The sequence below is a fragment of the Varroa destructor genome, unplaced genomic scaffold (genome assembly GCF_002443255.2).
Source record: "Varroa destructor unplaced genomic scaffold, Vdes_3.0 BEIS01000005.1, whole genome shotgun sequence".
In the NCBI taxonomy this organism is placed as follows: domain Eukaryota; kingdom Metazoa; phylum Arthropoda; class Arachnida; order Mesostigmata; family Varroidae; genus Varroa; species Varroa destructor.
Genome location: NW_019211458.1, coordinates 1871690 through 1883334, shown reverse-complemented (window position 1 = coordinate 1883334; position 11645 = coordinate 1871690). Strand labels below are relative to the sequence as shown.

At 40.7% G+C, this 11645-nt stretch overlaps 1 protein-coding gene across 2 annotated transcripts in view; it reads right to left on the bottom strand.

Annotated features, from left to right (window-relative positions):
- cpx (synaptic transmission protein complexin) overlaps positions 1–11645 on the bottom strand; it is a 257489-nt gene that overhangs the window by 240868 nt on the left and 4976 nt on the right. The gene's annotated exons all lie outside the window — the stretch shown is intronic.

The window sequence follows — 11645 nt, the reverse complement described above, 5'->3', positions numbered from 1 at the left end:
CAAACTACCACCAGCTTCATTGAAGCTTATGTAAGCTCATGTAGACTTAACGATTAAATGGCAAAAATGAGCTTGCCACAAGGCAGGTTTATTTAGAAACCATCCTATCCGTCACTCGTTAGCCGGACGACTGCATGCAGTCATCCCGTAACCAATATCTACTTAATTTTAACCTGGAACACCGCGCACATATTCCAGGCTTTGAAGCGGTCTCGCCAATCACCTTGGCTGTACCCCGGAGACCACCTGTCACGGACGTGTTAATACGACAACAACATTAGGAGGTCCATCGGGTTCCGCCTAGACTAAGTAGATTCACGGACGTTCGAAAATGTAAATGTTGTTGTGAAAGTGTAATGCTGTTGCTATCTGTTTGCGGACGGATGTTTTTTCGACCTTGAACCCAGGCTGCCCTCCTATTAAACGATTGCGCTTTCAATAGGCGACCTGCCTAAGCAACATTGATAACTTCAGTGTTCAGCCTTCAGCCGCCTGCGAACGTGCAGCGCAAAAGCAAAACGAACTTCTCGCTGCAGTCTATGCTAAAGTAAAAACCGCTGTATCTAAATCAGTAGGAGAGAGAGAGAAACAGACGGGATAACCGGAATAATCGACATTGGTTTGGCGCTGTTTGGATATGGCCCCGGATGACTTCGTACCCTCCCAATAGATGCCGCCCCACTGTCCAACATCCCTTTTTTTATACACTGGCAGCGATCAACCAACGTCCACTTCTGCCGAGATGTGCTTGTCGTATAAATTAACATGCGGCCAAAAATGCATTTACTCGGCAAATGTTCCTTACGCTCTTATCAGAAGGCAAAAAAAATGATACGAATGGCAAGGACAAATCCGCTACGGCCTTTCGCTCTAGCCTTATACAGCTGAAAACACTGACTTATATAAAAAAAAATGTCCTGCTACATTTTTAATACGATGCATCTCTATTTGATCTGAAAAGCGCTCACAAATCGTAGGTGTTCAAAAAATGTTTCTACTACATTTTATTATAATTTTTTTTATTAAAGTATGCCCGGAATACCGAGATAGGACACTTTTCAACGATAGTCACCTAACCTACACTTGTGTCATTCGTTCAAGTTAGCGGTATTTTACCTATCGTCCAAAAATAAATAATCGCATATTTCTTTAAGTGGAACTTATAGCCTTTAATGTGTACACAGCTGTACATACAGCTTCAGCGAGACTGATTAGCGCGACATAAACCCTAAATCGAAAATATTAGATTATAATTTATCTATTTGGCTTACTAAAAGACTACGCCCGTAGAGAGAACATAAGGGAACAGTTTTGAGGTCAAACTTCTTCATACTTAAAAATGAATCTTTAACTATGCATTATCTTAGATTAAGTATTCAGTAACTGAAACTCCCAGTGATTGAGCCACTACATCGTATTTATGCACATGAAGAAGTCCACTCATTTCTTCTTAACTTAAGATATTACTTAAGATACTTACCATTCTTCTATACTCTGTTTGGTTGATACGGACGCTGATGATGTTGTTAGTTTGTGGCTACTGTGCACGTTGATACAAGCGGCACCGCTAATTTTTACACGTCCATATAAATATTGTAATTTTATTATCTGATTATGAAGATAGGAGACTTAGGACCCGATTAATTTCATTAGTAAGTTCTGCTTCTGATGTAGCATTTTCTCACAAACAAAAAACAGTACCCATAGGGTAACCATAAAATGGGTGCTTTCTTAACAAGTATTTGTTAATACGTAGACCTCGTCGAAGCCCACATTAAAAATAACAAACACACATTGCAAATAAGACTGTATAAGAAAGACTTAAAGTAAACGTCGGGAGCACGGTTAGACAGCTGTGCTCCCGACCCGTGAATTGTCCTCCACGGAACTCATTCTGCACTGCACTATAAGACCGAATTTTCTGTTGTTTAACGTAAGGTTTCAGCAACGTTGCGTGTGTCTGCTCTCACACGTATGCCATATCTAGTTACGTTAGTTATGGTTGGTGACGCGTTGTGTTGGCAGGGGCATAGGGAAGTGACTAAATTTTTAAATTTTGAAAATAGTATGATTGGGAAATAAAAGCAGAAGCGGCCAATGTCTTTTATACGATGGTGACCTGACATGATAAACGGGTCACGGTAAACACGTAGGTCCATGGTGTCCAAATAACTTCTCAGGATGAACCATAATGCTAGAATTTAGCCAATATAGGGAACTATCGCAAGAGCAGGACAATTTATTAAAAAGTAGGGTCCAAGATTATCATTATAGTCTTATGGAAAAAAACTGAACTAAACCAAAGATCTGCTTGATGTAATAGAAAACTAGATATATTATTTGGCAGCTGTTGGACAACTATACTGTTCATAGAAAGGCCTGTGCACCAGAAAGTAGGCTTTTTTTTATATTGCTTTATTATTACAAACAATCTGAACAGCTTGTTTTGTGTAAATAAAAGAGGCATAATATATTATTGTCTCAACTATCTCTTGAATAGTCAATTTATTTTTTTTGAAAAACACTGTAGACGTCACATATTTGGTTATCTGGAAAATTTATGCAGGAATTATTATTCTATCACTAAGTGTTCCACATCCTAACTTCGGTCTTAGACAACTTAAAGCTTTTTTCATATAGATATAGGGCATTAGTTATCTAATGTCTTGACATATTTAATAACTGAAAAGCTACAACCACTACCTTTATATTAAAACAGATTGAAGAGCGCTACCACATCATCCTATTAGTTCACAGACGCGATGCCACTCGGTAAGGCACCTGCACCCTAAAAGAACCACAACTAAACGACAGCGGCGGAAAAGTTTCCATAACAAACTTAGGCTATTAGGTAGCTAAAAGCTATGCAGGCAGCACGCAGCGTTGCGGCCGTATATGTAATTAGTCTTTAGTCGGTCGGTCGGTCGGTCGGTCGGTCGGTCGGTCGGTCGGACTGATTATTCCATTCACGCGCAACGCATCGACGACCTTTAAAGTTCTGACAGGCCTCAGTGCCTGGCGCACGGGCGTTAGGTGTTGGCCATTAGATGATTTTTTTTTTAATCTCTTATGTAATGTGTTAGAATCTAAGGAAAAACAGTGGCTGTATACGCGTTTATATTGACCGAGTGGTCATTTGCTTCTGCCACTGATATTAACACTTTGACTACCCCTATCATCGTCCTGCCAATATACAGCTTCGGATCGCGGACAAATTCGTTATCGAGGAGCTATGAGCATAAGTAAATTTTCAGAATGGCACCGTCTGCTAGGTTCTTGTTCTCTTTTTCGGCATCAGATCGGGCGGTATTTTCTGTTTTTTGGCGCAGATAAAACGCGAGCTACGGCTAAGGCTGGGACAATGTCCGCTTGATTGTCTCGTTCTTCTAGGATCCCATCTTATATGATACTGCGTTAGTTGATGTGTATTTTTTAGTGAAAGGCAGGCGTGTGTGACGTTGTTGCTGGGAGAAAAAGTTCGCTCTATCAGAGCGTAGAAACGGCCCCGTAGCTAGCCGCGGGTCGCTTTGCCCACACCTGAACCAGAATAGCCCTTACTGGTGTGACAGTTGGCTCATTGCTTGTATTTCCCCACCCCGGCTTTCATATAGGGAAATGTTGCGGGGAAACGAATTGTTGTGTTATAATACAGTAATAAAAATCTGTGTATAAGGTTGCTATTGTATCTAATTCAATTATGTTCCAGTAAACCTTTGTGCCACAGGCACGTATTGGTGCAGGTCTGATACAGTCTGATACAAGGAGGACAAGAGAAGGCCGTTTTGAACTCCGATACCCATAACGGTATCGTACACTGGACAAGAGCCATATGCGAACCCAAGCATTACTGTAAGCCGTTGGGTGGAAGGGTTTAAAACAAATAGATCTGCATCTATTGTGCTGTACCTTAGGTAGATCTCGCACAGAAAAGTTATTAAAGCATTAACTGACGATATGCTAGGCGATGTAAACGCTTTAATGTCCCTCAAAATCGTCACAGCTTAACCTGGCCTCTAGGTAGAGGATATAAGCCGTATTTTTTTTTTTTTTTTTTACTACATTGGAAACGATTCTTACCACAGAAGTAAAGTAGCTTTCTATGGCCGAAATTGGATGAGTCTGACTTAGACAATATGTGGCTCCGCCAGCAGACCTTCGCGAATATCGGGTACTCGAAACGCTCGAAGTGTTTCGGAGAAGTTAGGTAAACACTCTGCTTCGTAGTTCGGAAAGTACGTAAGTGCAGGGAGAAACGTCTCTATAATTGCTTCCAATTTATGTAAATAAGTTAACGAAGATTAATAGCAAATAGGATTTTTGCTTGATCCATGTGCTATTGTTTACACGCAGGCTAAATTGTGCTTACAAAATCGCATTGCACACCTGTTGCCATTGCTAGTGGTTTAAGCTTATATAATAGATTGTTTTTATCCATCGTAGCCTTTGGGCAAATCAGCGGACCACAACAACGCAAGAACAAAACTTGAGTTATTATACCCAAAAAGTCGTTTCCCAAAATAGGCTAGTATATCTGAGCATACAGACATTGTCTGCACGTGCTATGATCTTCGAGTTCGGGTAAGAGTTTTTATTTCTTATAGGTGTATAGTGATAGTTAGGAAGCCTAGAAATCGGTCGTAAAGTTGAAAGATCTTCATTTGATTCAATATAAGGGGTTTAATGAGTTATAGCATTGACGACTGAATGTCAGGGCACTATGCCGGGCTAATAAGATCACTTCTTATGACAGCTTCTGTGTTCCCTGGAGGGCCACTTCCGGCCTAATGTGCAGTTCCAAATGAGCTTATCTGCGAGGTACTTCGGGGCTTTTACAGTCTTCAAGAAGCCTTCAGGAACATGATCAGCTGACAATAGTAATGCAAGTTTCCATGATTATCATTCTAACAATTTTTCAATAACTGACTTCAGAGTTATTTTGGACCTATTATTAGCTGTTGGTAGTCTCGACAGAGGCGCCACATGTATTATATTTCGAAATAATTATTATACGCTTCCAATACGCATCAAGGGTTAAAACAATTTTAGGGATATTAAAAAAAAATTTCCAGAATTGCCGTTACTCCAAAGTACATTGATAAAAATAACAGTAAAGTCAATTATGGTACATATCGACCTGGCTGGTTCACCGCACGTTTATGGTAATGCGAGTAATACTTTAATGTGCCCTTGTTTTATCTCCACTTATGAATCTAGTAGCGTTATCAAAAAGCGTAACTACTTTTAGAATACGACTTATCAACGACTATGATTCGTCCCTTAAAACGTGTAGAAATACACCTACGGCACCAAAACAATCTTGTCGAAGTATAATAATATAACAAATATTCGATAAACACATAAATAAGTATACGACATAAAAATAAATAAAGTAAAAAAAATAAACATAAGAATTCGATAAGCAGCCATCCCTGCATCTAACCTTTGTGTGAAGATTTTTCAAAGAGATACTCCAAAAACTATCTATTGTTAAATTTAAATAAATGTAACTTCCTTTTTTACCTCTGATACTGTCTTTGCTGGCTCCTAATTACCAAATTGGTTATTACGAATTTAGTGGGGGAACGACCTTCCCAAAATCGATTTAACGAACAGGAAGTTCATTAATGTATATCCGTAATATATATCGTTGGCCCCTAACATACCACAAATAGTGTAATCTTTTCAAGATGAACTTCTACCACTGCAGTTAAGGCGAAACAACTGACTCATCCTACTGCCCTTAGTTCGATTTGTTTGCCAATGGCCTTTAGGATATGTATTAATAGATGCTAGATTTAGTGGAAAAAATGGGGAACTGTCTATCTGGGTTTGTCCAGTCAAATTTTTACTGTATAAGAACACAATAGTGAGGTAGATATCAACTGCTAAAGTCACAACATATGAACAGGGCAGTAGAATCTAACACTGATACGGTAGACGCAATCGAGCCCATTATATAGCATTCAATTTAGTGTCCGATAAGCGTAAATCAAACACCCAATTTCTCTCTGCTGCTTATTAGGAAAAAACATGCTTTTGAGCCATCGATTTCGTTAGTTTCTTAGTTTCTCGAAGAAGAGTTTAAGAGAATCACAACGAACATCCTTAGGCAAGCTTCATCGACCTTGCCGTTACGTCGTTCGTGTACGCCCTGTGCATTTCAGTTAAAATTCCAAGAAACTGGCAATATGTGTACGAACAGGTATAAACGAGTATGTCAGATGCCATTAAGTTAATCCCCCCGAGACGTTGGTGCACCTTTTCCCCGCGCTCTGTCTTCTGGCTTACTTTTAGGATGAGGTTCCATGTAAATCAGCAAAGGAGCCATGGAAAAATGTTCAGAATCTGTTTCCAAAGACTTCATCAAAGAATCGAAAACACCTACTGACTTTTAAGACGTATTGTTACATCACGCACAAATATATGTATATGAGTATTTCAAACTATAATTGCATTTATAGCATGTAGGCATGGCAAACCTTTAAATGTCGATCTGCACACCACGAATGCAAACTCGACTTGGCCGGCTGCACCCAAAGCAGCCCCTGGCACCCATTGTCCTTTTCCAAACCTTTCAAATGGCACTCACATCATTTCTTTGGGCGGTAGTAAGTTTTCAGAGAAAACGCGAAAGGTCCCAGTCAAGTACAGTCAGACGCATCTTACAAGTAAGGAGTCAATCGTCTTTTTTTTTTTCGTTCTTCAGTCCCTCTTAAGGTTTTCGCTTCCCTGCATACCAGTCTGTCCGCTGTCATTTTCGCAGTCTTTCAGAAACGGGGAAACTGCGGGAGTCTGCCAACAAACTGAGTCAACCAATCTCCCTAGCTTTGTGAAAACCTACCGCCATCAGCAGCCCATCTAGTTTTGGCAGGAGACACATGAAAAGATGTGTGGGACAAGACGCAGCTATGGACTAGAAAGGAAGCTGAAGGCCTACTCTCTTTCTGACGGCTAACGGCTCCGTTCAGCTGTCTTCTCGTCGCTCAATCTACTGTTGTCCGCTGCCGTTTGTGCAACGCTTGCAACTTTTCTTTTTGCCGGTCTGTTCGCTCGTCTTGTAAGAGCCCCGAACAAGTGAACGGCATAGGGGCACTTAGGGGAACGAGAAAAGTCTTGAGTTTCGAGTGTGGGTGCTAAAACGCCGGACGTCTCACATAGCCATCCGGTCACATCTGAAGCCAAAGTAGATCTAAGCCTATGAACTACCGGAACTTGCTACGGTCTTTTCAGCCACGCAAAACATTGAGTGAACCGTTCGATAGACTAGCGAATCTCTACAGCGCGGCATTTCTCAAGCAGCGTTCTTCACCTAGGTCTTTCTAAAGGACTTAATCCCAATCGGCTTAACAACAGCCGTTAGTCTCCACCAGATCCTACAGTGTTTCAGGTATTGCCTACTCAGTCAGTTTTAGCTTTGGCTTCAACCTGCTGGACCTTATTGAATGACGACATACATGTTTGTATGATTCTGTTTGCCAAAGCTTGATCGCAGGTAGTAGCAACAACTGAGTAAATGGGCGCACAACAACGACTTACCGCAACAGTGGTCACGACGACTACCTTTTTTTGAGAAGGAATTTTAAGGTAGTTCACGCACGCCAGCGATAAACAAGACGTGTTATCTGTTACCCGCTTTTCCTGTTGCTGATTCTCGCTGTGCATCACTCTACGAGCATCTGCTCTACTTTTTATTAACATGAGTCGAATTTATGTACTGTATCTTCTGTTTGCACAAAATTAGAGGTAGGCTGAAATAACTACTTGTTTACAAAGGATCATTAAGGCGAAACTTCTTTAAAAAGTCTTCGTTTGTTTTGAGCGGAGGGGCAAAATCTAAGAAGTTGTCGCTCGTCTAGTGATACATAACTTCGATAAATAAAAAGAGTGGTAATTCAGATATATGCACAGATATTGCTCTTCCCCATTTTTGGAGAAAAAGTTAAGGAAGTTAGATAAGGAAGTTAAGGAAAAGATAAGGATGAGCTAAACCGGGTTTTTCATATTTGAAACTATAAAACGAGCTACGCTTCGATGTATTAGCAAAGTCATATAATGTCTAAAATTCTTACGGATATCTTCTCTAGAGCTACTATAACTACTAAAGATTAAATACTTTATTCATATAAAATATATAGTAGATTTAATTGTTGCACCCTAAATGGCTTACTTATTTATGTATCATATATAGTGGGACAGCGATATGTCTATTTGTTCTGCTTGGATTTTACACGTTTCCGTGCTCAAAATACTGCTCAACAAGTTGTTAACGAACATGGCTAAACTGAGATCGAAGTAATTACGGTACAGTGCCTGCTAACGATTTAGACTAGACAAGGTTGACATATGCTGTCTACCTTCCTAGAAGTGTTTCTAGAAGCCTTCTCGCAAACGTGATGTCTCTCTGTAGTAAAAAAGATTTGCCTCGAATTTCTAAAGTACAGCCTAGACAGTAGCACATAATCTAAAAAAGGCGGATTTACCAGACCTGATGATGATAAAACTCGACGCTGTATTTGGAGAAATAAAAGATCTCTCATGAGGAAGAGGTATTCAACAACGATGCATCCTCAACATGCTTGTAACGGCTGAGGGAAAATAGGGACCAAGTGTTGCAGATAGAAAGGATTCAGGCATGTATTGAGTACAACGCAAAAAAGCCTGATAGAGCGATTCAAGATTTGACGTAAACGCACAGCGTCTCGACGCACATCTAAGCTGGGTGTCTAGGATTTTCGGTTAGAAGCACTAAGCTAAAGTGTCCGAAATACATTACAATGCTTTAAAACTATGTATCGCATGGAATTCTGCATATACAATATTCAATTCTATTAGATACATGTCATTTCACCCTTGCAGGCCCATCCACAATCTACGCACGGAAGTGGTTTATGTTTTCGATTCAGGCAATTATTTGTCGGGGGTTTTGGAAACGTTCTCTTTGCACAGGGGAGAAGCGAAATCCAATAGAAGTGGAGATGCGGAAGCGAAAACGAAAGGAACAGACAGAAGGCTTTTGACTGGGGGTAGAGGGATAAGAAAAGGTGAGAATCCGCTTACTGGGAGTACCTTTTGTCGGGGAAGCCTCCTTCTCCGATTGGAGAAGCACTTAAGTATGTGTTGGTCCGATCCTTGATTTATCGTTTCAGCGACGCGATGCGATTGCCATGAAACAGCTTGTATGTTTTTCAGTCTCCAATAGTTCCTTGGCGAATGGACTAGCATAGACCCTGAAGTCTGCTGTTGTTGCTGTCACTGCCTTGTATACAATCGCGTTTTCTGCTGCCAATATGACACCAACATCGCCTAATGGAGCACAATGAAGACGCTGAAAAATGTTGGCTACAGAAGTAACACTTGCCATTGTGCAAACAGCAACAGCAGCAGCAGTAGCGGCAGCAACACGGGGCACAAAGCACGAGCAGGGAAAAAACGGTCGTCGTTGCCCAGTGCTTTGCGGCAACGTTAAGCTTGGGTTAGGGGACTGCGTGACCGCCGCAACAAACAGGACACAGTTTAACCGACATAGCTCAGTCAAGGTTAGTTTACCCGCCAGCCCTCGCAACTACGTCCTTTGTAGCCTTGCGCTCGGCTCAGCCTTTTCTTCTTACGGGCATCTGAACAAACAGACGCCACTCTGTACATACTCATCAGTCTTATATTCTACGGACACTACCAGTCGCGCTTTCATAGCGATAATACATGTACAATCGATAAAAAGAGATAGGAAAAAAGGGAGAAGGAGTTGGAAGGAAAAAGGAAGGTGATATTTTAGATGACGGCGGCACCAGGTGCAGCGCTAGTACGGACAGGTAAGGTAACAACAGACGCCCTGTGAACATTATACGCTCGTATTTATGCTTTTCGCAATTTGAGAAGCATTTAACTGCACGGGTGCCACGACGCCCCGCGCAATGCCTCTATGATACAAAACCTTCTGCAGAAAATATAGTATATGCATGTTGTTGTCGCTTACAGTGACTCTTGCTACTGCTGCAACGGCATGCGGGTACGACAGCGGGGCACCCCTCTCCCTTACTCTGCTGTCGCCCCACAGGACGCCGGCAGTTTATGTTTGTAAAATATGTGCCTTTGGTGAAACGATCCTGGGTAAAAAAAGTTGTACTCCATTGCTCTCCACTTGACAACACCGCTTAATGGGGGTATGACCTTAAGCATAGCTGCAAATAGGACATCACTTGTCTGAAACTTCGCATAGGTTCACAGCCGTGTATATCGACACACAAAAATACCCTCCCTTTCAAACACATAATCCAGCGCGAAGTTATGCTAATAGCAAACGAAAATGACTGACGCAATCCGACGAAACTTAGAACTGATTTAAACAGAGGTCCAGAAACAGTTAATTAGTATGATTTAATGATATATAATTTCTAATATGTTCTTGCTTGCATTCATCAACACCTTTTTGTTTAATTTATTAAAGCTTCCTTTTGTAATAAGTCACGACTTGAGCTATTCCCCACACAAAAAGTTAGTCTGGTTCGATATAGATCTTCACTCGTTTCCGATAGTACCGTGATAACACGACCCTGTATATAAATTGGCCCGTCATGCTTTGGAATTTCCATTCGATCAATGTCTTGATTATCCATGGAATAGTAAACACCTAAGGCTGGAGTGAGTAAACAACCTAACACTGAATACGATTTCACGAAGTGCACGCTTACCTTTTAGAAACTTGGTCTACTTTTTGACGCTGTATACCTCCCTCTTCATGACAGTAATAAAGACGCATATTTTTAATGAATCAATAACGCACTTCAATTTAATTCACGTTACTTACATATTTCACGCGAAGCACTCAAGCTTGTCCGAGGTCTTCGCGCATGTACTAATTGTCCCAGTAGCCTCATTATATAAGGCGGTATATCTACGTAGTTAACATTAAACTTCTATGTGTAAAATCAATATAACTACACTTGAAACTTCATCTACAAATAGTAGAGTTTCAGTGGAACGTTTCAGTGACAACTTTCTATTATACAATTGTCATTATAGGCAGCCTTCGACTACTTGTCGACCGTGTAGTAGGCGTCATTGAGGATTCCGAAAACGACATCAAAAATAACTTTTTTCAGTTCAGTATATTCAAGCGAAGACATTTTATACATAGAAGTGATAAGTATGAATAGTAATTTACGATATTTGCCAGAAATGTAACATGTGTGTAAAAATCAAGCGTTTGCTTCAAATGATATATCTGGAAATGGAAGTTTGTTCGAGTACGTCAAAAATAAAAAATGCAATATTTTTTACTGAAACAACCCTTAAAAGCCAGTGAGTTTCCAGCAACAAGTTTATGCTGAATGTTTATAATTCTGGCCAACGTATTTATTAATTTAGCTTAACTGACGCACTATTTTCAACTTGATTAGTAGGTTTTGCTGCTTAACCCCTGACGGGATTCCGGGTGCTCCGAACGGCTAACGATGACGATATTTTCAAATTATGTATTTGCGTTCTAATGTCAGATTTGCGTTGCCTCATTTGAGCCTGACCGGGATATGTTTACCCACCGACTGCCAGCATCACGTGTATTTTCGAAATTATTCCTATTGTGACGCAAGGATTAGCTGCGATGAGATGTTCCGACCTCTACGACAACAAAGAAAAATCGATTACAG